We start from the raw sequence: 24,104 nt of genomic DNA, 5'->3' as shown, positions 1-24,104 counted from the left end.
CCTTTTATGGTTGTACTTTTGATCTCCTCTGTCACCACTCCTTGTCTACATCAAGACTGTAAAGATACTTTCCTGTTTTCTTCTTGGAAGTTTATGATTTTTACCTTATGTTTAGGGCAACAATCCATCTCATTAATTCACGGGTACGGCAGAAGGTAAGGTTGTGTGTTGTCTTTTGTTTTTGCCACATTAATATCCAGTTGTTCCAGTCTATCTGCTGAAAATTCTTTCTTTCTCCCTTTGAAAATAGCGTGATACTAAATATGTGGACTCATTTAAAATTTGTATTTAAGAACTAAAGGTATAGTTTAGCCCATGAGACCACTGGCATTTTTATGTCCCTCTGTATGGTATCACCGACACTGGAAAGTACCATTTCCTCTTATTAGCATACTTTATATTTACATAAAATAAACAGTAATATTGACCTAATGGTTACATGTTATGAGATTTTCCCATGTGAACTATGTACTTAAACTTCATAAATATATATTTGTTTAATATTGTGCATATACACCAAACTGCTGACACCTGTAATGGCTAACGTTTATGTTTTTCAAAATATAAAATTTCAGCTGTAATTGCTGGCTGATGGATTACATCAGATGAATGTATGTATCGGGAATCATATTTATACAAAACAAAATACCCCTTAAATCTCCAACCTCACTCACCAATATGGTTGCTGCCTTGTCTGAAAAATTAACATGCTTTAGGATTATTCTGTAAGGGATACACCAACAGGGAAAACTTGATGCTTTAAAACATATACTATGGGGGAGGAAGAGTTGAAGGTGGAGGGAGAAAAGCATATCCTCACTATTAATGGCACAAATTGAGATTTCTCAGGCCAATCTTCGTATCTTTTTAGGAAGATAGGATAAAGGAAATCTCCTGTATGCCTGAACCTGGCCTAAAAAAAAATCTTTTAGAAGAAAACTGAGTATCTATGCCTCTGACCTGTGCTAAACCAGTACTGTATGGTCTTGTCTTCGGTACCTATCCCTCCCTCAAGCTGTATACAAGAACAGTGGCAGTCATGACAAACAGCAGGTCACGATTTCAGCATTCATGGGTTTGTGGTCTTGGGGCTTAGGAGAAAATCATCTCAATAAAAACTGACATACTAGCAATTCTGGGAAGAAGGGAGCATCGATTATGGATCTTCCTAGATCCCCACATAAAAACAGATCAACTAGAGAATCAAATCAAACTCCCACTGACAGTACAACAAAATGAGGAAACAAAGTATCTTTATAAACCCCCAATAGCTATAAGACCTGTGGTCATCAGCATCTGCAGGAGAGGAAAACAGAAGGAATGAACGGGGTATCTGGCATACACCTAAGATCAGGAGGCTCTCAAGACAGCTATAACAGGCAATGAGGGAGATCAAGGTGAGAACAGCAGCTGGGGACTGCAAGGGTTCTGACCGTGTGGACAGCAAGTCAGTAGGAGGAGGAAGCCAGAGGAGGCCAAGAAGTCTAACCACTTGTGAACTCATAAAAAAAGTTACCAGAGTGCCCTGCCAGGACAAGGAGCCGTGACAAAGGAGAAGCTACAGGGAATGGAACAATTACAAATTTAACAGGGAAGAAGCTGTTCTGTGAAGTTAGAAGATATAAACTCCATTGAGCCACATCTCCTTCTGAAAGTTCATGAAAAATTAAAATTGCATAAAAATAAGCAAAAGTACTTGAGAACTTCATACAATGTTATGAACAGGAAAAAAAAAGGAGGCGGCACTGGGTAACATCCCTACAGTCAGTGAAAGCACAGGAAAAAATGCACACACGGGTGCACGGCCCACAGACAAACTGTACCATGCTGTTACAACACAAGTTAAAAGATACCATTAACTAAAAGACACAAGACATTAGGTAGCAACATCAATCAGACTCAGGAGAACTCAGAAGCTACAGGCCAGACAAATTATTTCATAAATGAAGACTAATCCAAGAGGAATACAAGAGTGAATAAACACAGCTAACAATGCCTACGAGGGGAAAAAGAAAGTGAAAAGAAGAAAACTTTTAAAAAGTTAAAAACTTAAAAAGTTAAAAGAAAGGAAAAAAACCTTAAAAGGATTCAGGAGAAAGTGACAAAGACTAGAGACAGGCAAGGAACAACCAGCATACAGATACAGGATCTCCTGAAAAAGAAAATAAAATTTAAGTGTAAGAACAAATACTAAAAACTATAATCCAAGAAAATTTTCCTGAAATAAAAATACTTGAAACTTCGTACTTTAAAAGCACACAGTATACTTAAGCGTACTGGTCCAGAAAACCAACATTACAACACACCGGAGAGGCGCCTGGGTGGGTCAGTGGGTTAACCCTCTGGCTTGGCTCTGGTCATCCCAGGGTCTTGGGATCGAGCCCCACATCTGACTCCCTGCTCAGCAGGGAGCCTGCTTCCCCCTCTCTCTCTGCCTGCAGCTCTGCCTACTTGTGATCTCTCTCTCTGTCAAATAAATAAAATCTTAAAAAAAAAAAAAGAAGAAGACGACACACTGTGCACTGAAATTACTGGCACTCCTGTCTCCCAGAGAAACAGGTACCTCTATATGAAAGAAAGCAGGCACAGATGGAATAAAGATGAGGTTAAATAAAAACTCTGTAATTCTGAATCTGAATGAAAAAACATCAGGATGAGGTGCACCTGGATGGTGCAGTTGGTGAAGCACCTGATTATTGGTTTTGGCCCAGGTCGTGATCTCAGGGTGGTGGGACTGAACTGCATCTGGCCCTGTGCTCAGCACGGAGTCGGCTTGGGTTTCCCTCTCCCTCTACCCCCAACACACACACTCTCTCTCTCATAAATGGATGGAGATAGATAGATAGATATAGATATAGATATATATGAAAAGATACATACATATATACATACTTGGAAAATGTAGACAAGGTACATTATTTAAAACACAAGGGAAGAATATGTAAATATTCTGTCTTATATAAGCTAGAATATACAGACATATATATACTATATACAAAAATATATTTATAAAGATATTTATAAAGAGATATATATAAAATTATATATGTATTTATAAAGATATATATAGAGAGACAGATTGATCAATCTTGGGGCACCTGGGTGGCTCAGTGGGTTGGGCATCCGTCTGACTTATGGTTTCAGCTTGGGTTGTGATCTCATGGGTCATGGGATAGAGCCCCATATTGGGCTCCATGCTCATCGAAGAGTCTGCTTGAGACTCCCTCTCCCCTCTCACCCTCTCCCTCTTTCTCTAATGAATAAATAAATCTCAAAAAAAAAATCAGTATGACTTATAAGGTATAATAGGTGTTTACCAGCTCTGTCCACTGACATTTTACAAATTTTCACATAGTTTTCACATAATCTACAAATCGAGAAAAAAAAGATCAAGAATCAATCACCAATCTGGTAACAATGAGACCTAAACGGCCCAGACTGTGCTCCTGAACTATCATTTCTCATTAAAAGAAACTAAGGATTCTAGAAGAAATGCTGATTCCAGGTCTGACGTGGAAAACATTACAATGCGTAAGAGGAGGATGAACTATCTAAACATACAGATGCCAAGGGCACTATTAGACCACTAGGGTCATAGCAAAAGCACTCAGAAGCCAACTGGAAGAGGTTCCCACTAGTCAACCATGGAGCAATCTGGGCTTCAATAAGTTTCAAGAACTGCAATTATGTGAAACCCATCAAAAAAGGTTTAACGGTAACTAATGCATTCTTTGAAAACTGGGTAAATAAAGAAAAACATGAAGTCTACATCCTGCCTTTCTGATATAAGCTGCACAACTGGGTAACCAAAGAGATGACAGGAAGCACTGCCATATAAAATTATTCTAGCTAATAAATGAAAACAAAATGATACAATTAGAATCTCATAAGTTTGCAGCTCCCAAGAAGTACCAGATACAGGTATAACACCAAAAATGAGCAAATACCAGGTGGAACATGTAGCTGGTGGACGTGGATCACAGCCCGTAGAGCTGCCCCACGGCTCAGACCCGGAGTCTGACCAAGCCTCTAGTTGCAGCTCCTCCTGTGCAAGACGTACAGAGGCCGGAGCACGTCTCTGTGTTGGCCTCACTGTGCAATCGGTAATGTCCAGACTGTGGGAGAATCTCCAGACCAAACGGCTTGGATTTGTCAATAAATAAAGTGTCAGGAAAATAAAGGGAAGATGAGGGGGAATCTATAGATTATAACAGATTTAAAAGATGTATCATAGCCAAAACGAAACTTTAGCGCCCAGAGAGAGCCACACTTGGAGGCAAAACTATAAAAGAACATAAATAATGACTTCAAAAGTCAGAGCCATGCTTAACACTGTATGGAAGGAGAGGCCTGCGGGGGAACTCGAGAGACGGCTGGCAAAGTTCTCTTTCTGGGCCTGAGAGGAACTTCCGCATTAAAATAACTCATTAGCCACATATGTGCTTTGCAGTAAGGACTCTTCCTTCCTTCCTTCCTTTCTTTTTTTAAAGAAAACATTAATAATACACCTCACCAACATTCTGTGTAAGAAAAGGTATCAGGTGGGGCTCCTGGGTGGCTCAGTGGGTTAAAGCCTCTGCCTTCGGCTCAGGTCATGATCTCAGAGTCCTGGGATCCAGCCCCGCATGGGGTTCTCTGCTCAGCAGGAAGCCTGCTTCCTCTTCTGTCTCTGCCTGCCTCTCTGCCTACTTGTGATCTCTGTCTGTCAAATAAATAAATAAAATCTTTTTAAAAAAAGAAAAGAAAAGAAAAGGTATCAGGCAAAGCTCTGGTAACCAGAGAAGGAGACTCGGGGGAAGAAGGGCACCTAAAGGACCAGTCTCCTCTGATAAAGGTAAGTGAACTTCGGGCCTCAGACAGATTTCAGCTGGAGACCAGATGCTACATGCAGCAGCTATAAGATATATTTTACCGATGTTCACAAATTTACACATTTCATAATTATGTGGCTGCTAGTTAAAAGACAAAACAGCAACCAAACCAAAAGAACTGAAATAGAAAATGTATGTGAGAAAATAAAGGTAAGATATGAGAAAGCAGCTGGAACGGTCAAGGGTTCTACAAAAGGCATGAATAGCGAATTTGGCCATAATAATCTCTTCGTAGCCTATTTGAGCAGACTGGCATCCTTAGAGTAAGGATACAGGCCGGGAAACTAAAATTTAGCAACGACTTTGCAATATGAACAAGGAAAACAGAACTTCTGAGAGAACTAGCACTGAATCACTTTCTCATAACAACTGCCACAGCTTCCGACGGAACAAACCCTGTCCCAAGCTCTGGGTCCCAAAACCCTTTATTACAGGATTCCTCATCTTCTCTCACACCTAACAGCCAATGATCAGAGAATCCTGGACGTTCTGACTCCACCATCTTTCTCATTTGTCCTCTACAGACTATTTTATAGGGAAAAAGCACAGGATTTAAAATTACAGAGACCTCATTCAAAATCTGGCCGTCAATAACATGACGTTAGGAAAATCACTGAACTTCTCTGAGTCTCCATTCAAAATTTGCAAAATCAGTCATTTCTACCTACCCTTACAAAACAAAACAACAACAAAAAAAAAACCCGACTATGAGTCCTCAGTGCATATAATACATATCTCAAATTATACCACTGCATTCTAAGTGTTTCCTATCTGCAATACAAATTGATCGGTGACAAGGACATTTGTTTTCACTGCACAGCACATAAATCCTGCTTAATAACTTAAGCAAGGTCCTCTCTTCCTCTCACTAAGAGTATCCAAGATCAGGCCCTCACTTTGGTTCATCCGAGCTATTTTAGCAGCTTTCCAGTGAGTCCTTCTATCTCTAATCTAATTTTCTTAAAGCAGAGTTCTGATCATACACTCAACTGCTAACAAACCATCCATGGTTCCCCACCATCTAACAAATGAAATACAGTTTCCCAGCCTGGCTTCTAGAGTCAGACATACCTTTCCAGCTCTATCATCAACCACTGCCATCACCAAAACAAACTAGACTCCAATATTCAACAAAAGTATTCTACCTCCTTCCTTTGTCCAAAAAGGCTTCAGCTAAAGCCCTGGTAACTTTCCAGTCAAATCCTTCCAACCCTTCAAGGCTGAGCTCAAAAACCACCTCTTCCAGGCCGAGCCCAAAAACTACCACCATCACCCCTGCCCAAGTTCTATCCTTGGGGAAAGGAAAACAAGTAAATAAACCACCAAGGGATTTCAGATGATCATCAGTGCCATTAAAAAAAATAAATAAAGACATCAAGAGGGGGCAATTATCTTACCAAAATGACCAAGGATGAAAGAGGATGAGGCCATGGATAGGGTAGTCAGAAAAACCTTCCAAAGGAGGGACATCTGACCACCGATCTGAAGGACGAGGAGCCAGCCACTTGCAGATACACAGCAAATCCACCACCTCCAGAAACAAAGAGCCTACGATGCCCACAAAACTGTACTGGGGACCACAGAAAATACCAGAAATGTTCAAAATACAGCTTGTTCCCTCAAGCAATGTAAAACCCATTTAGGGAGGTTAATTAGCTCATGAAATAAATGTCTTGAAACTGCACAGCATTAAGCAGAAAGCAGAGAAGCCCTGAAAACTGAGGGGGAAATGTGACCCACTTTGCAGCCTACAAGTCACACTGACTCAGAGGCCAAGGCGGTCTACCTGGTATTATGACTCTGATGCGGTCGGACAAAAGAACACAAACCACCGCTTTAAGCTTTCCAAAGTAAAACCTGAAATTTTCTAATCTTAGTTAGTTCCCCCTTAGAAAAGAAATCTGAAGGCAGTGATTCCAGGCAGCAGGGTAAGGACGCGGTCGGTCGGCTGCTCTGGGACACCTCGTCCTCCGATTGCGTTTCCTCCACTTCTACTGGACTTCCTACTCCTGCAGTCTCCTCAGTGATACTGAGTCACAGCTGCGGCTTCCCTGGCACCGACCACATGCCTGGGCTCACCCAGAATCCTCTAGCAGTTTCTTTCTCCAGAAGCAGCTGAAGTACTGCTGAGTAGAAAGAGTTGCCAACCAACGAGTCTCGAAACTCTTGCACTCAACTGCATTGTGGTCAGGATCTGGAGCAACTGAAAGTTATTCAGCTATTTCAGATGTTCAGAACTGAGCACGAGCTTCCCAAATGCTGGTTCACGATAAAGGGGAAAGCCAGCAGACCTCTTCCAACTGAGACTCTGAAGAAAAGGCTGCAAGAGAGTCCTGTGGCGTTGTTGTCAAATGCACTGCATCTTGTACCAACTCCCACAGGGCAGCAAGAAAGTAAAGATCAAGCCACCTGGGCTGGCAGATAAGGCAAGTTTTTCTCTATGATAACTAGGTGGCATGAGAAGGTTTTTCTGGGATAAAACGAGAAGGAAAGGTACATTTTTTCTTCAGATGGAATGGTCAAGAAAAAGATGATCTAAAAGCAAGAACAGTCCTGCCCGATCGGCAGTCACTGACCATATGTGACCACGGTAGGTTGTGCTCAGTGACCATGAGTGGCAAATGACCATCAGCATTACCTTCACTGACTAAGAGAGAGAATAAAATGCCAATTAATGCCTTTAGCTGAAAAGCCAAGCACAATCATTGATTTTCACTGCAAAACTGCCTACATAAGCTAATTAATGAACACTGCCCACAATCTTCTCACATTCCAAATCCCATCACTATGACTGACAATCATCCATATGATGAGAACTACAGAGGACAAACATCACTCTGAACCAACAAGCAGTTGGTAGTACAAGTTTCTCCATCTAGACCTAACCCCTTCTCCCCCTTATCTGTAAAAGCCAACTCCATACCACCCGGTTCATTAGGATGCCTCCTCTGCACCTACTAAAGGACAGGTTCGCTCACTTTGCACCTCCTCTCTGAAGCACAGACACTACAGCAACTACATTGCTTTCAGCTGCCTTAAAGACATCTACTTATGCCCTCTGCCTCCCACAAATACTCGCACATGATGAAGGCAAGAACTTGGACTTTCTCTTAAAGATGCAGCCTTCATAATCCCTCCCTCTAAAGATGCCTAGGACCAAATGCTACATAATAAGAACGTTAATATACACTGGCTTAACACGCCAGAAGGAAACACATACATTTATGCTAGGGAGAAAAACCAGCAATGCGGCAATGGGAAGGATTCCATTCATGGTGAAGACATTTTACCAGACTTCCTAATACTGATGAAACAATGAAACTAAGATTTGAAAACACAAATAAAATTCAACTAAATCATAAGCCATTCATCCTTGTTAAACTAGTCTCTTAAAAACTTCCCTACAACTTGTACCCAACATGTGTTTACACACAACATACCAAAGAGGATCATGCCAATTCCAAACTAACAAAAAGATACCTTTTAAAAATCATCTTTTCAAAAGCTCTACTTCCATACCTTTTTATAGGTAAGCTCTACACCAAACACGAGGCTTGAACTCATGACCCTGAGATCAAGAGTGGCATATTCTACTGCCTGAGCCAGCCAAGCACCCCTCCACTTCCATAGCTTATCTTTGAAGAACCACTTAATCATATTTGCATGAAGATAATCCACCTTGGTTTAAGATGAGGAACTGTAACTAAATTAATAAATATATTTTCAAGTTATGGAAATACAAATAAATGTACAATCTGTTAAAAATGTTCTTTCCAGGGGCGCTTGGGTGGCTCAGTTGTTAAGCATCTGCCTTCACCTCCGCTCACGATCCCAGAGTCCTGGCATCCAGCCCCACATCGGGCTCCCTGCTCAGCGGGAGGCCTGTTTCTCCCTCTCCCACTCCCCTGCTTGTGTTCCTTCTCTCACTGTGTGTGTCTCTCTCTCCCTGTCAAATAAATAAATAAATAATCTTTTTTAAAAATGTTCCTTTCTATGAAAAAAAAGGTAACTATATGGTCTCTTATATTTTACTCTGCTCTTGACATTCTCAGTATGTTTTTCCACCTGACATACGCACAGTTCTCCTAGCCCCCAGGAACAGCTGCTGCCCCTGGAGTCATTATCACTAAAGAACTGGGTAGCCTTTGTGAAACTGATTCTGTGCTGAATGGCTCTGAGGTTTCAGACCTGTCCAAGTGGGGCAGAGATTGCTGGCTGCCTACCCTATTGTGTTCTCCCATTTTCCTTAGTAACTACTTCCACTACTGGAGCACAGACAAAACAACGGCAGCCCCTCTGGAAAATCCATGTGAACGGAAGCTGTCAGACAGGGCTACTAGAGATGCTCTGGAATGGGCGGTCTTGGTTTCTGCCTGTATGCCCTCCTCCTTCAGCTGTCTAGCTGTGGCGAAGAACCACTTGCCCCCATTCACTCCAGAGCAGTGTTTTAATACAACACAAATAAGATGCTGTAGCAATGTCAAATAGCTATAAAACCCTAAATGGTTACTTTCCATTTCTATACTTATCTCATCGTAGACTAGCAACAAACAGTTCACGCCCTGGGCCATCTGTGGCCACAAGGAAAGCCTGAGAATGGAAACCATGCAGTAGGGACAATGTAGCTGTAGGCAGGAAACAAGATGCCTGAGAAGCATGGTCCCTCTATCAACCTTGGATGGCATACCCTTGAAGATACCTTGTTTTACATGAGAACACACACTTTTATTATATACAACCAATCCTAATAACAACTGATACTCCTACATTGGGAGGCCACTGTAGAATTTTCAAAGCACTATATTACCTCTCTTTATTCTCATGAGAATAATCCTATAAGTAAGCAGGACAAGTATTACCTTGATATGACAGATAGATGGAAACTAATACCCTAGAAGATTAAATAGCTCACTTAAAGTGACACAGCTGGGAAGTTTTGATAGCAAGAATTGAAAAAAGAAGCCAGCTGGCTACCTCTTCCATAAGAGCAATCTAACTCTCAGTGAAGTGAAATTAGTTAATCATAATCATAGTAAAATAAAATATAAATGATCAGGAGTATTACACAATGAGTTACATAATATATGTATGCCAATGGATATAAAGATATACCAGCTCAAAATAATAAGAGGAAAGTAAAAAGCAATTCCCCACTAACTCTTTTGTTTGGTCCACTAGTAAAGACAGAATTGGATTTAATGACTGCAGTGAGAATGTACTACATTTTGCAGTAGTTTAACAAAGCATTTGTGGAAAGGACACAAAGAGGCAAAAAGTCCAGACAATTTTATAATAATTTAGCCAGAAATGCACCAACTAAAGTAAGAGCAAATACAAATGATACATGCATTATTACGTTAGTTTAGGTTACTACATAAACCCTCAAATCCTACTCTCAAGTAAAATCTGAAACATTAACACTCTATCTGGATACAAACAGGATCTGTCAATAAGTAACAATGCTTCTTAAAAACTGTTTGGATAATAAGGTCTTGGTAATAATAATAATGTCCTGTAATATAAAGGCTTCTAAGAACCACTGTCAATCTGATGAGTTCTGTACTGTTCTTTAAATGGTGAAGAAAGGCTGGCATGTGGCCAGCCCCACTCAGTTCCCACGATGCCTCTGTGGGCAAAAGTCTATTATTACAAAGCTGGTGGTTAGGATCAGCCATGTCGTCTGTGACTGTGGACCAATTCTTATTTGGGCAAGTTTTCTTTGCTTATGTGGGAATCAAATGCTTTATTTCATCAGCAACAAACACTAAAGTATTTGCCCGTATCAATACTTATCTGTTAAATACTAAATTAAATAGAAAAGTCATACTTTTCATTAAAAAGATTTTTTAAAAGGCTATTCTGCTGTCCTGAATATTTTGCTGCAACATTAAAAAAGGAAAAAAAAAAAAAAGGACCCACATGGAAAGTTAGGACCCAAACTTTAATGTTTTTTATTTATTATGTACAATATTCTTTATAGGTATAAGCTGACTGCCAAAGAAAAAATAAGCTTAAAAAAGCCATACATTTAATTCTTCCTATACGCAATATGCTTATCACCACCACCTGGCTGCAGAAAACATCTGTCAGGAAGTAATAATGTTACTAATCGCCTACCTGAGCAGCAGCAAAAACTAAGATGGCACTTCTCTGGAAATTCTCAAGACGAGCCTAAGTTTCCTAAACACCTTTGTGAACATACATGCAGTTTTAGCTCATGAGACGTAAGACTCACCTGGAAAAAAGCTGACCCAAAGACAGAACATCTCCAACCAGTACGCCAAAAACAAAGCAGCCTATGACTCAAAAATCTAGTGAAACACACTGATATTTTATCTCCCTTATAGGGAAAACTCAATTTGAATGATAAACAAATTTCTCGAATGAATTAACCTCAAAGGTCTATGTATGATCTGGTGTGACCTATCTTTGGAAACAATGCTGACACAGAGTGTATGACAATGCCCCCCAAGATGACCTAAGAGAAATTCCAAGTTCAACACTCCTAAAGGTCAAAAGCATTATTAAACATGACAGATGCCCAGGGCATGCTCCAGTTAAAAGGGAACTTTCACTGGGTCTCACCTCTCACTGCTTCCTTTGGGAGCTAAAATAGCAAGTGTTTAACCATTTCATTTGCACCGATGCTAATTTTTAAATAGACATTTGAATTTTCAAAGAAATTCATGTTGCTTCTTCCTAAATTAGATCTCTAAAATGATAACACAAGCAATAAACCAACAGGAAGAAAAAAAAATACTAGACCAGACTAGAAAATTTGGTAGGAATAAGAACCAATGTGTTCAGATCCCACAACTAAGAAGACGCAGATACAAAGGAACTGAGGCTGCAGGGTCGCCGCCCTACGTGTGCAGAGAAAGGAGAGGAGCAGGATGTCCAAGTGGGATTTAGGACAGAGTGAGGGGCTGAAGTGCACTTATGCATGACCTAATTCGATCTGAACAATAATCAAGTCTGTAAAGCGAGGGAGTTTCACTATAATTTTGTAAATAAACATCTCACTGGATTTTTTTTTTAACTGATTAATCCTTTTGACAGTTTTCTAGTCCATCTTCTAAAAGAACCCATTCCTCTGCTCAACAAACTGCCTGATACTCAGCGGTCACTGTTAGGTAATTATACTTTCTCGGGCAATCAGAGGAAGGCATCATTTCTTCCAAGGAGGAAGTTAACACCAGTGGCTGTCTAGGTCTCAGTCCTCCGCCCTTCTCCCCAAAATATCAAAGGGAAATACATCTCTTTCTTTCAGAAGAATTGCAAATGCATTCAAAGCGGCATCATGAAACAAGTGAAAATGGAGATTTTGGTCTCCACATTACTGTGCCATTACACAAGTGAGCATTCTGCAGACTCCTTCACCGGGATGATGAAATGTACGACCCATCAGCCTGCTGGAGCGCCACCTCTCTCTCTCCTGGACAGACCACCGCCCACGTCCTTTACTTACCCTTTCAACCAAAAAGACTTGGAAAGGAAGGGCAAACTACAAACCTGGCCGGGGGAACAGGAAACAAAGAGCACACAAGAGATCATCATTAACCATCTACAGGAACACAGGCGGGGCTCACAGGGCATTCCCGGCTCCCCAGCACATACAGAAGCAATGGAGCCGGCCACGGGAGCTGGCTGCAATGCTGAGGAATAGGATCTCTCTCCCCAGAGATTCTCTGACACTGGAACCCAACCTGGGGTTCACTTCTCTCCGGTGAGCTCTCCCACACCAGAGTCTCTCCGTGGCAGCTGTGCACCCACCATGGCTGGATTCCACGCACATAAGCCATGTCTCATACTGTTACTGAAGCTAGTCACAGCAGTTCACAAAGATCTCCCTCTTTCCATCCTTACTCCATTACTCTCCCTTCCCACTCAACCCTCTCCCCTCCACACTAGATAAAAGGATTTTTCAATCTGATCAGCTTTCCAGGGAAGCAGAAATGTGATTTTACACTATTCTTTAGCCTCACCTCATGGTTCCACTACAGGGACCAACATCTCTTACACGGCTTTGTCTAGCTAAGCACACTCCTCCTGAGGCTGAAGCTGAACCAAAAAAATCTTTTAGAGGGGTGCCTGCATGACTCAGTCGGCTAAACGTCTGACTCTTGATTTTTGCCTCAGGTCATGATCTCAGGGTCATAGGATCGAGCCCCATGTCAAGCCCTGCACTGGACATGAAGTCTGCTTAAGATTCTCTCTTTCCTTCTCCCTCTGCCCCTCCCCCCTCTAAAAAAATAATGAAATAAAAAATAAAATCTTTTAGAATCAGTACTGTCTCCACCACAGACTATATAAATATCTCACACCACCAATTTGGAAACACTGACGCAGAGTCTTCTCTCTCCTCAGACAGACCGTAAAAGGGCAGAAGGCTTCAAACTTCAGAAGATTCCAACTGTGCCGGTCCAATGGACAAGTCAAATTATGCTTCCACATGGCAGTGCCTCCTGGATGACTCTTCCCAGGCCGGTGGAGAATGGCAAAGCACCGACCGCAAAGGCTCTTCCTCCTCTACATTCCTTAGCCTTTTTATTATACTGGGATCACATTGCCAGTTTTTTTTTTTCTCTTCCTAAAGCGCATGAGATGAGGTTACTTTGCTTTTCAACTCGTTGGCTGAAATCACATCAGCCAACAAATTAAATTAAAACCACTATAGGTCTCTCTCTCTCTCTCTCTCTCTCTCTCACACACACACACACACAAAATGAATAAAAATGAAGTCAACTTCTTACAGAATTTTCTTCCTAAGGGAAGACTATAAAACTCAGCATGTATTAACCAACACGTCAGGCTGACGTAAAGAGCCAAATGCTGCTGATGTTTGCTAAGGGCATCACTAAAATAATCTGTTAACCACCCACCCCCAGCTACAAAAAAGAAAACAAACAAACAAGAAAACAAGGTTTAAAAATAAAGAAAGAAAGCCCAACACTCTGTTTAGTAACTCCAAAAGCTACAAAGCCACTTGGGCAAAAGTAAATCCCACATCTATTCAAGAGCACCGCTAAATGGAAGGAATTATCCTAAGGCTCCACCGGCAGACTGAATAATTTTAACACAAAATGCCTAGCAAATCTCCCTATGCTGCCGACAAATCACCAGCTGAGGCAAATCCAAGATAATGAAACACCGTAAGAAGGGCTCTTTTTAATAATGTAGCCCATCAAGGAGTGAGTATCGATTCTTGTTTTCAGCTGAGGAGAGCGCGTTATCTTCAGCCTTACAGCTCAGTGACAACATCAGGGGATTTAATCACAGTGCCTTTCCTGCCATGCAATCCTTTAACTGTCACCTTGGATTCTTTGTCGTTCTTCATCCATTTCTGGAGAAGCCCTGGTTTCATGGACGTGTCTTCCCTACTTAACCAACAGTAACCATAGCAGCGTTTCAAGTTCTACAGATTAAACATATCTGTCAATTATCATTCGCCAGCTGCCTTTCTTTTAAATAAGTGTAACAATGCATCAGATATCTTTGTGCATTCCCATCTTGTTTGTTAACAAATCTGCTCCATTTCTTAAGAGCAGATTGACATTCAATCACTGTGGGGAGTGTGCCAATCTCTGGACATCTGCGGACATTTTTAATATATCCAAGCAGGCACTACTAACAAAGCAAAGCTGTATAGGTATCAACCACCAATTCCCCATTCTAACAGGGAAGGTTAGAAAGTCCCCGAACTTCCAAAAAAAGTTTTTTAACCAAATAGTAAATTTAGCAGTAATATTAATTTAAGACTATTTCTGAATCTTTATACACTAGAAATACATTTAAAAAAAATTTAGACTGAAATCAAGGCAATGGTCTCTGATTCAAGTACAAATCAAACCGCCCTCATCCCTGACAGAATGTTCTGCTCTTTAGTTACACTACCCTAAAACTCCACGAATGTCATTCAATTTCCTTTCTGTTATTGTAGACAATTAGCTCCACCCTCCCATGTGTGGGAGTAAGGAGCTGGGGTCAGCCACTTCTGCTGCTAATTTGCCTTTGGATGCAATTCCCAAACATCCCTCCACAATCCTTTGGCTCAAGGCACCTTACTAATTAATCCCAAGGGTCTCTGGTTCAAGGTTACCACACACACACACCTACAAAGGCATTGCACATCTGCCTTTTAGTTCCTTCTGCTTCTCCATCCAAACTGTTAACTGTTACAAGGCCCTGGGGCAGTGCAGCAGCATTCTCCATTTGATTCAGGCATCAAGGAGAACCGTCACTTGTCAAGAAGCTGCAGCCAAGGGCAGCAGCCTCATAACCTACAGCACATCCCCCACTTTTCTGTTTTAAGAGTACAGTGAGCTCCCCTCTAAGAGAGATTCAAAGGACAAAGAAAACCAGCACTAGAGACCAAAACAGCAAATACATGAAATCGAAAACATCATACACCAGCTTCGTACTACGTTGGCTGGAAAAGGGTATGTCCATGTGTACAAGGTATATGCTGTATGAGTGCCGCAAGCCCCTGAGAATTCCAACAGGTATGGAAACAAATATTTAAAATAAAAAACTTTTTCCTGAGCCATATACTGATATCTAATCACTGAAACCATCATCAGAAATATCCTCTGGGTCCCACACCTCTCCCTTTTCAGTGCGAGGTAGAAAACAGGGTGGAAAAACACCTGTCACTTCCCTCCGAAAAACCTAAGACACGCGTACGCTAGGTTTTTCTGGCTGGTACTGGCTGATCTCCCCTCTTGACTGTATAAATGTTATACATTTATGTTAAATGTTAAATGTTAAATGGTATACTCTGCACTGACGGTCTCATTTGTCACATTTAACGTATTCCTTTAAAAAACAATCCTTTTTCACCTTATTCTTTCATAATCTATATATTTTTTCCTGACTTCTAAACGAAGAAAACTACCAGTTCAATAAGGAGCAACTTCTCAGAGTCAGGAACTGTTCTACGCACTGCAGACAAGCAGCTAAAGAAGCACAGTCAGTTCATTTACTCTGGCCAGAAGGACAGACTGCAGTGGACCCTTGAACGACACAGGTTTACAGTGTGTAGGCCCTCTTATATGTAGATCTGGCACAGTATAGTAATACAAAGGTATTCTCTCTTCCTTGTGATTTTCTTAATAATATCTTCTTTGTTTCTAGCTTACTTTACTATAAGAATACAGTTCATAGGGGCTCCTGGGTTGCTCAGTGCGTTCAGCCTCTGCCTTCGGCTCAGGTCATGATCCAAAGTCCTGGGATAGAGCCCCACATCAGGCTCTCTGCTCCGCAGGGAGCCTGCTTCCTCCTCTCTCTCTGCCTGCCTCTCTGCCTACTTGTAATCTCTGTCAAATAAATAAATAAAATCTTTAAAAAAAAAATACAGTTCATAATTCGTTTAACATACAAAAGATATAGTAAACAACTATTCATGTCATCAGTTAGGCTGCTAAAAGTTTTGGGGGAGCCAAAAGTTATACAGGGATTTTCTACTCTGGCAGACGGAGAGGCGGGAGGAGGAGGTTAGTGCCCCTAAACCCCACGCTCCACACAATTTAGCTCAACTGTATATACATATGAAGTAGCCAGGGCACAATGTCAGGGACATAGGACATTTCTTGGAGAGCAGCAAGAGATGGCGAAGTGGGAGAAGGAGAGGGCTCATTTTTCTTTTCATTTCAATGTATACCCTAAATTTTTTTAATGTATTCATTTTCTTGGCTGTCTATTTTATAATTTCAATTAACAGAGTTTAGAGATACATGATTTAGTTCTGAGTAAGTTTACATACAATCAAATTACTAAGTAGTATTACCATGGGTATCACAAAGTAAGTAAATCAGATAAACCGAACGTGCCACACATTAATGCCACTAAGAGCAAAGTCACATCATGGCAAGCTACACTTAACACTTAGGGAGGCTTCTCAATTATTACAACAAAAATGAAAGCAAAGGAAGAGCACTCATCCTGAGGAACCTGCTACTCTTTCTAAACATGCTATACACCATACCCCTGCCCCTACGAATCCGGGCCACAGGCAATCAGTAGCAAGTGGCCCCTCATTTCAGCACAACACAAATCACCCATTCTATTAAATTAATGTTGATGGTTAGAATTTCTTTTTTTTTTTTTTTTTTAGTTTTGTTTGAATTAATTTATAAACCATCTCTTAAAGCTGTAGTAGGGATATGCAGATTATACCTAATTTGTATGCTGGAGAAGGCAAGCCATTAAGTGATAAGGGAGAACCACAAAAATAATTTTTCAAATGTGTAAGATGCTCAGGTTTGAGAAACATAAGAAGTTCTGGGACTGGTCTATCTCCTGCAAAGGACATGATCAAATCTGCATTTACAACAGTCACTGAGGCAGAAGGCAGACTTGCAGTTCCTAAAGCTGGCTGCCCATCAGCATCTCCTGGGGAGTGCTTGGAAAAACTATGGATTCCCGGGCCTTGCTCCAGAACTACTGATATAATATTCTGGTCTTATAGTGAGGAAACTGAAGGGCAGAGAGATTAAGTAACTTGATCACTAGTAAATGTTGCCAACATGAATCAAATCAAGACCACAATTTCAACAGTTAAAATTGTGTATTTTTTTAACCACATCCATGATCTATTACTTCCAGGCAGCTTTTCTCACCACTAGAGTGTAAAGAGGGAAAAAAACAGCATCACAGGTTTTTCCCTCTTTCTACTTAAAAAAAAAAAAAAAACACAAAACACAAAACACAAAAAAACTGAAAATGTATATAGTCTCTGTTGCTAAAAATGAAAAATACCCTAAAGCCTCAAACAGGCTTTTCCATCCCCTCACCCCTTTCTCTCTGTTTCTTCCTTTCACTGTACTCAAAAATACCACACTTGAATTAATGGTAGCGAAATTCTGACCTATTTTTCAAAGGCAGAGCAATTTAGCCTGAGTTAAAAAAACACAAAACAAAACAAACAAAAAATCAGTGCCATTCCACAATCACCACAGTGACTCAGCAAAAATAATCATGGAGGGCTAATATTAGTGGGTCAAATTTTGATGAAGAACAGGATACTTATATGGCCTCAAAGTTTCTCTCTACAAATTACTTATTAATTATGAAGGAAAAGTTAGTAACTTACCCAAATAATCAAAGTTAACAACACTAATAATGTGACAAAATGATATCATATTCTCTCTAACATGGAGACCTCAAGACACAAGACACAAGATACCGACACAGTCTGGCATAACCTAAATCTAATATGCAAGAAACAGCAAACAACAAAAAAACCCAGATTGTACTCTAAAAACATGTCAATCTCATGAAAAGACCAAAAGGCTTAAGACACTGTTCCAGATTAAAGGAGAGTTAAGAGACATGGTAACTAGGCATCAGCGTGATGCTGGTCTGGATACTTGGCCCAAAAACAAAGTGCCATGGAAGGTACTACTGGGACACTTGGCAAATAGTGGATGTCTACAGATTAGATTCGTACTGTTACACTGTGACATTTCCTGCTTTTGGTAACTCTGTGGTGGCTATATAAACAAATGTCGTTTTCTTACAAAACACACACTTAACTATTTAGGAGTAACAAGTCAAGACGTGTACACTTTACTCTCAGATTCAGAACAAAGGAACAGAGAGCCCCAAAACAGACCCAGATAAATACAGTCAACTGACCTCTGACAGGAGCACAGGCGATACTATGGAGTAAAGATAGTTTTTCAATGACTGGTGTCTGGACACCTACATGCAAAAGCAACAAGAAAGAAATCCAGACACAGTCTTTACATCCTTCACAAAAATCGACTTGAATCGGATCACAGACCTGAAATGTAAAAATGCAATACTATAAAACTTCTAGAAGATAATGTAAGAAAAAAACTAGATGACCCTGAGTTTGGCAAGACTTTCTAAATTCAACACAAAGCACATAATCCACGACAGAAAGAACTGATAAACTAGATTTCATTAAAATTTTAAACTGTTCTGCAAAAGATACTGCCAAGAAAAAACCTACAAAAGACACATCTGACAAAGGACTGCTGTCCAAAATATGCAAAGAACCTTTAACACTCAACAATAAGAAAATAACCTGATTAATGACTGAACCAGAAACCTTAAAAGACACCTCACCAAAGAAGATATACAGATAGAATTGGGGTGTGGGGAGGAAAACTTCACATCAATGTCATAGAGAAATGCAAGTCAAAACAGCAATTAGATACCACTACAGACCTATCAGAATGGCCACAATCCAGAACACTACCACCACCAAATGTTGGCAAGGATGTGGAGCAAAAGGAACTCTCGACCACTGTTGGGAACGCGACATGATACTGCTACTCTGGCAAACAGTCTGGTTGCTCCTTTAAAAACTAAACATACTTTTACGATACAATCCAGTAGTCACGCTCCTTGATACTTAGCCAAAGGAATTAAAAACTTATATCCACACAAAAACCTGCACATCAATGTTAGAGCAGCTTTATTCATAATTGCTAAAACTCAGAAGAATGAAGAGGTCTCTTTCAGTAGACTAATGGATAAACTGTAGTACATTCAAACAATGAAATACTCTTCAGCATGAAAAAGAAATAAACTTTGAGCCATGAAAACACATGGAGATGTAGGAGATGTGGGAAATCTCTCCACTTTCTGCTCAATTTTGGGGTGAACCTAAAACTATTCTTAAGACTAAAGCCTAGGGGCGCCTGGGTGGCCCAGTGGGTTAAATCCTCTGCCTTCGGCTCAGGTCATGATCCCAGGGTCCTGGGATCGAGCCCCACATCGGGATGTCTGCTCAGCAGGGAGCCTGCTTCCTCCCCTCTCTCTGCCTGCCTCTCTGCCTACTTGAGACCTCTGTCAAATAAATTAAAAAAAAAAAAAAAAAAGACTAAAGCCTACTGGGCACCTGGGTGGCTCAGTGGGTTAAGCGTCTGCCTTTGGCTCAGATCATGACCCCAGGGTCCTGGGATCGAGCCCTGCTTCAGGTTCCCTGCTTCTCCCTCTCCACCACTTGTACTCTCTTGCTCTCTATCCCTCTCAAATACATAAAACCTTAAAAAAGGAAGAAAAAAAGAGACTAAAGCTCATTTAAAAAAAAAAAAAAAAGAACGAACGAACGAACAAGTACCTGATATTCAATCTAATGACATAACACGAAATCAAAGACAAAACCAGAAAATGCTCACTTCTAGGCAGGAGTCAAAATAATTTAGTGTAATAATTTCTACAAACCCTGAAAGAGACTGAATAACCTTAGGTTACTACTAAAACTTCACTCCAGTCTCTAAGAAAAATCTGGTACTCTGTTGAAGGCCTTGATATTTACCAGAGCCGCTGTCACCAAAAGTACTATCTGATGTCCTGAAATGAGGGTAACACTAAAAAAAGTTAAGCTAACAAAACTGCAAGTTCTACTTCCATGTGCTGATACTTCTTTGGCAATTTATATTAGTCAAATTAATTCTGGAGAACTTGTAAAGCCTGAGAACCCCATGTATTTGCTTAGATATTTTCCAACAATATAAAACAGCTCCAGGAAGGCAAGGTTAAAAGATCACCAGTATCTGGAAGTAGTAAAGGGTGATGTAGTAGCATCGCTGGAAGAAAAGCAGATCCGTGAAACCTACAAGGAATCCCTACCCCTCATGTAGACCTACGATTACAAAGACTGCTTAAATAGTACGCAGTTTTATAAAACAATAAGGTTATTCAAATCTATGTTCTCTAAATGTGGCTTGATGCCCCTTTTGTTAAAAAAAAAAAAAAAATAGAGCAGATGAACATGACAGCCCTTAAGAACAAATTAGCTGAAGTTAGCCTTCATGGGAGAACAGGATATGAAAACAACCGATCCAAGTGAAGCAATTTCTCTGGAAGCAGGGCATAATGCTATTACTAATACTGGTCAGTTGGGTATTTTGAGATTTTTTTTTAAGCGTGTTACATTAAAATTCAACAACTATTAATCAGCTTTCATTTAAGGTAGTTGGATTAATCCCAGCATTTGTATTAGCAATTTTTCTAAAAACTCTGTTGTTTTAACACCTTTCACTACAATCAAATATAAAAGACAATGGTTATTTTTGGTATTCTTCTTTTTAAGATTTTATTTATTTATTTGAGAGAGAGAGCACAAGCTGGGGACAGAGAGAGAGGGAGAAACAGCTCCCCGCTGAGCAAGGAACCCAAGGTGGGACTCAATCCCAGGATCCTGGGATCACGACCTGAGCCGAAGGCAGACGATCAATGGACTGAGCCACGCAGGTGCCCTATTTTTGGCATTCTTTTTTTTTTTTTTTAAGATTTTATTTATTTATTTGACAGACAGAGATCACAAGTAGGCAGAGAGGCAGGGAAGCAGGCTCCCCGCTGAGCAGAGAGCCCGATGTGGGGCTCGATCCCAGGACCCTGAGATCATGACCTGAGCCGAAGGCAGCAGCTTAACCCACTGAGCCACCCAGGCGCCCCTATTTTTGGCATTCTTAATGTCAACTGGGGTGGCCAAGGAAATACTGAAAAAGCAGGATATCCTCAGAAACCCTTGCCTATCGACACAAGCAACCAGATTAGAGTTCTCTATACAAGAACTACAAAAGAAACATAATCAGCATTTAAAATGGCATTTTATAATAAATGTTCCCTTTTAATTATTAGATAGTACTGAAGCCCCAAATATGAAAAATACCAGTGTTAGAAATGATTCTTGAAAATGGTAAGTGCCTTCCACAGGCAAGAAATACTATCTTAACATTGGTATGAGCTATAGTCACAAAAGTTTAAAGTAGATATTAAGCAAAGCACTGTTAGCTTTTAAAGAAGTAAATGATGTATGGCATAGGCCGGCTACAAGACATCCTTTAAGAGTTGAGGAAGGGGGGGCACCTGGGTGGCTCAGTGGGTTAGGGCCTCTGCCTTTGGCTCAGGTCACGATCCCAGCGTCCTGGGATCGAGCCCCGCATCGGGCTCTCTGCTCAGTGGAGAGCCTGCTTCCCTTCCTCTCTCTCTCTGCCTGCCTCTCTGCCTACTTGTGATCTCTGTCTGTCAAAAAAGTAAATAAAATCTTTAAAAAAATTAAAAAATAAAATAAATAAATAAATAAAATAAAAAAGAGTTGAGGAAGGTAGCAAGGAGCAGTGGAAAGAGCACTCACTGACCAGAGACACAGGAGACCCAGATTCTGGCCTAAGCAGCCCCTCCCAAAGCAGGGATCTGGGGAAAGCCACTGGGCCCTCGCTCCCTGCTCCATGTTAGTGGAGCAGGCTTGGGCACTTCCGTGGAGTGGATTTACTCCAAGGGAAATGCAAAGTCCAATTTCTTACATGTATGAAGTTTTACCTGAAACACATACACGCAGATTAACAAACACAACAGACTACAGGAATTACTTTTCAAATGTATGTAGATGTCATTAAGATAAATAAAAAGGAAACTCAAAGAGCAGCTGTTGGTTAAACATGCATTTTTAAACAAAAGGACACTGAAAAGATGATGACCACAAGCGCTAATGCGAAAACAAAATGAACTGATACTAAGGGTTCTCACCCCCTGCTGTTACCACCACTGTCCATTCAGTCAGGGTGAGGGCCAGCCTGGGACAACTCTCAGTGGCAGAAGCCGTCTTCTCTACCAAGCAAGTGAGCAGCAGGCCAGCTCAGGAGGTCTTCAAGTAAAGTGAAGGCAAAGGTGGGCCTCGCCGCAGGGACCACCCAGGAAGCACAGAAGTTGGCCATGAGAGCAGCAGAGACTACACAAGGGCCAAGGTGAGGTCCCGAGTTAAACCTCAGTCCTGACATTCACTCAAAGCAAGATTTTATATAATTATAAACCTCAGATTTTCTCATCTACAAAATGAAATAAATACCACAAATTAAACTATGTGAAAAGAGTAGCACAGTGCCTGGGCACAAAGTAAATGCTCAATGTTAGTTTACTTCCTTACCAAACAGCTAGTTGATTTGAGGTTTTAAATGACACACGGCAGAGACTTTATAGAGCCACAGTTTCTAATCTTAATTTAGAATTTTTTTTCAACATTTTTAGGAATCTACTGATTAGTACACATGGCTGAAACAAATACTTTCTCCAGAAAAATTCACATACATATAAGACTCTGCAAGAAATTTAAGAAGTTCACAGACCCTGTTAAACTCAGAGTCCTCCGGCCCTATGGACCTCAGATCAAGAATGTCTAGAATACTAATAAATCATTTAAAACAGGAGTTGGTACAATTAAAAACTATAAGGGCGCCTGGGTGGCTCAGTGGGTTGAGCCGCTGCCTTCGGCTCAGGTCATGATCTCAGGGTCCTGGGATCGAGTCCCGTATCGGGCTCTCTGCTCAGCAGGGAGCCTGCTTCCCTCTCTCTCTCTCTCTCTGCCTGCCTCTCTGTCTACTTGTGATCTCTCTCTGTCAAATAAATAAAATCTTAAAAAAAAAACAAAAAACTATAAGACAAAAGATAACACTTAATGAATTCTTATTATATGCTTAATACCATGCTAAGCAATTAAATGAATTATTTCATTACGCTTTGCAACAACCCTTGGGGTAGACAGTAGTGCTGTGCCCATTTTATAAATGAGAAAACTTAGTGTTAAAAACGTTAATTAACATGTCCGCTGTTATAAAAGAACACATCACGAGTGAAACATGCACTCTAAAGAATGCATCAAAAACAAAACCAGTAGTTCAAAAAAAAATGACAGAAATAAAAGTTTGTTCCACTATTACAGTCCTGTTTTATTTATTTGTGTTAGTCACTCAACAGAGATCTTAAACAGGCAAAAAACATACAACTACAAAATAAAAATACTAAACAAATTGGGGTGCCTGGGTAGCTCAGTGGGTTAAACCTCTGCCTTTGGCTCAGGTCATGATCTTAGGGTCCTGGGATGGAGCCCCACACTGGGCTCTCTTGCTCAACAGGGAGCCTGCTTCCTCCTCTCTCTCTGCCTACTTGTGATCTCTGCCTGTCAAATGAATAAATAAAAATCTTTTTAAAAAATACTAAACAAATTAGTCAAACCCTTCATCTCTCCTAGTGAGGAAGGAGCTAGGTGCCACCAACAAGAATTCCAGCCTGCAGAGCTGCATCCATGACAAAGAAAATAAGCATTTTTAAGTCTCCTAAATAACTGTACTTTTCTACTTTGGATAGAATCTGTCCTTACCACTGAAACCATCCACTACTGGGGTGGGGGTGGGTGCCCGGAGGGGATCATCTTTGCCCAGTCTAGAGAGGCTCTGGGAAATGTTTTCTCTGCCTTCCCAC

The 24,104-nt window shown here is 40.7% G+C and overlaps 1 protein-coding gene across 2 annotated transcripts in view; it reads right to left on the bottom strand.

The window, feature by feature from the left end:
- RERE (arginine-glutamic acid dipeptide repeats) overlaps window positions 1-24,104 on the bottom strand; it is a 426,362-nt gene that overhangs the window by 189,287 nt on the left and 212,971 nt on the right. The gene's annotated exons all lie outside the window — the stretch shown is intronic.

This window comes from Meles meles, chromosome 1, assembly GCF_922984935.1.
Source record: "Meles meles chromosome 1, mMelMel3.1 paternal haplotype, whole genome shotgun sequence".
Classification (NCBI taxonomy): Eukaryota; Metazoa; Chordata; class Mammalia; order Carnivora; family Mustelidae; genus Meles; species Meles meles.
The sequence above is the reverse complement of the archived record's forward strand: the minus strand, read 5'-3'. Positions and strand labels throughout refer to the sequence as shown.